General features: G+C 49.4%; 1 long non-coding RNA gene across 1 annotated transcript; it reads left to right on the top strand.

The window, feature by feature from the left end:
• Window positions 1-475: 475 nt before the first annotated feature.
• Window positions 476-2,040, top strand: LOC104850470. Its single transcript, XR_776978.1, has 3 exons — window positions 476-524; window positions 1,240-1,340; window positions 1,833-2,040. It is a non-coding gene; the product is annotated as an uncharacterized LOC104850470 (long non-coding RNA).
• The last annotated feature ends 51 nt before the right edge of the window (window positions 2,041-2,091 follow it).

The raw sequence follows: 2,091 nt of genomic DNA, 5'->3' as shown, positions 1-2,091 counted from the left end.
CTTGCGCTTGCAAGGCAGGCCACCGAACCACTGAGCTAAATCCCCGGCCCTACCCAACAGTTCTTGAAGTTACATTCCTTCCTTCCAAGAGCACAAAAATTAGCTTCCTGTAGTGGAGGCTAATCACTTCAGAACAAGAGAAGTTACGGTGTCATTTTTAACAGGTGATTGGCAAATGAGTGACGTAGGACAGAGAGCTGGGGAGGAAAGATGTGGGGAAGCCCTGGGCGGGGCTGAGGGCTCAGCAGACTGGAGATGTGCCCGGCTGAAGGGGCCTGCAGCAGGACGGTGTGGGGAGCGCAGGGCCGTAGCTGCAATATCAATGGTGTGACTATAATGAACCCTTAGCAGGTAAGACTTCCCCCAAACACGAGGTCAAGTGAACTAGCTCTTTCCAGAAAGAGCAGCCAGGACTGGTCCATCACCAGAGAGCCGTCCAGGATTTGGGAACATTTGTCTTCCCATAGCTAAAGCAAGAAGACTCTGGAGGTCCAAGATGATTACGTCTTTGTTCTACCACAGAGGTATTCAAAAATCCTTCCTTTGGAAAAAATTCATTGTATTGGCACACTTTTGGTACACATGCCATACATATTCATCATAGGACATTTCACCTGCAGATAACATATCTCAATTCTTCTTTATTCCCCACCTCCCCACTGCAACCCATCTTTCCTTCTTAATACAAAAGCTTTGTTTCCATTCTTTCCTTTGCTTTTCTGTTTTTCTTTTCCCTTCTTCCTTCCCTTCCCTCTTTTGCTTCCTTCCCATTTGAACATTTTCTTCCTATTTCCCAGTGTCTGTCATCCATTTTAGTCCTTATTTACCTCTTTTGGCTTCTCACACAAGAGAAACAATGGGTTATTGAAACATGTGTGTCCCACTGAGAATACTTTAAGGGACAGAAGTCACCTCTCTAGGTGACTTCCAGTGGGTAGTGCCCTCTCAGGCACCGTGATATCGGGCAGGGGTAGAGGTGGGAAGGAAGGGAGACTTCCCAGACGAACTTCTGTTGGTGAGACTTCACCTTCTGTTACCGTTTTCCTATAAGTGACTCCTTTATTTTTGAAATAAAGAGTAGAGGGATCAATCCCTCCTCTAAGACGCCACCAATTTTGTTTCTGTTGTCATACAAGGGACTCTCTCCTTCTTCGGCCTGGAGCTGTGCTCTGTTAGCGCCTCCTAGTCCCTGTGGGACAGTGAGTTCTTGTGGGGCAATGCGGGGTCGGTTTTCTCTAGCCATTGGCAGAGGCTTGGTGAAAGCATGGTGAAAAACATGAATGAAAGAAGAAAATACAAAGCCACATCTGTAAATGATGCCTACGGTCATACGGAAGAAGGTAAAGGAGTTGAGGAAGACAGTGGGGGAGGGAGGAGAGGAGACTTGTTCTGACTGATACGATGTCCTGAAGTTAAAGATACAATTTCCTTTATTTTTACAAAAAAGTAATAATGCCGGCACCCCCGCATTACAGAAATTGTTATTTATTGTGATTCTCTGTTCCCAAATAACCTCCTGCGTGTACTAACAAAACGTTGGTCTAATAGTTACAATGAGCTTGTGTTTCTTTTTCTCAGATTAAAAAATAATGAGATTAGTGAAAAGGATTAGATCAAAGAGCACACTTGGCCCCCAGTCCGCACCCTCAGGGACCGGCTTGGTAACTCGGCCACTCTCAGGGCGGGAGGGGTGACACAGCCGTCCTGTCACCGGTCCTGAGCGCGGCCCACGTGCAGACACGCTGTTGATGGTTCAGTGTCACAAAGCTAGAAGAGGAAAACATCAGGGCGGCTCAAGTTTGGAACTGTTCGCTTCCCTAACGCTCCCCTAGGCGTTGTATGGAGGGGAAAGCGCGTTCCCGTAGACCGAGGTCCACCGTGGCGGCCAGCTCTCCTCTCTGCCCTGTTTCTGCAAGTTGGACGCACACTGCGTGGGTCTTGGAGAGGAAGGAAGACAGGCAGGCGACGCGAGCACGGTAGAGCCTTACTGGGCAGCACGCGTGCCCGGGGCTCGCCGTGGCCCTGGCCATGTCCCATGAAAGACCACAGGCTGGCGCCGTCCCCGGGCTCCGAGCAGCCTCTCCGGATGGG

The sequence above is a fragment of the Fukomys damarensis genome, unplaced genomic scaffold (genome assembly GCF_012274545.1).
Source record: "Fukomys damarensis isolate Sample0158 unplaced genomic scaffold, DMR_v1.0_HiC HiC_scaffold_2, whole genome shotgun sequence".
Taxonomy (NCBI): domain Eukaryota; kingdom Metazoa; phylum Chordata; class Mammalia; order Rodentia; family Bathyergidae; genus Fukomys; species Fukomys damarensis.
The sequence above is the reverse complement of the archived record's forward strand: the minus strand, read 5'-3'. Positions and strand labels throughout refer to the sequence as shown.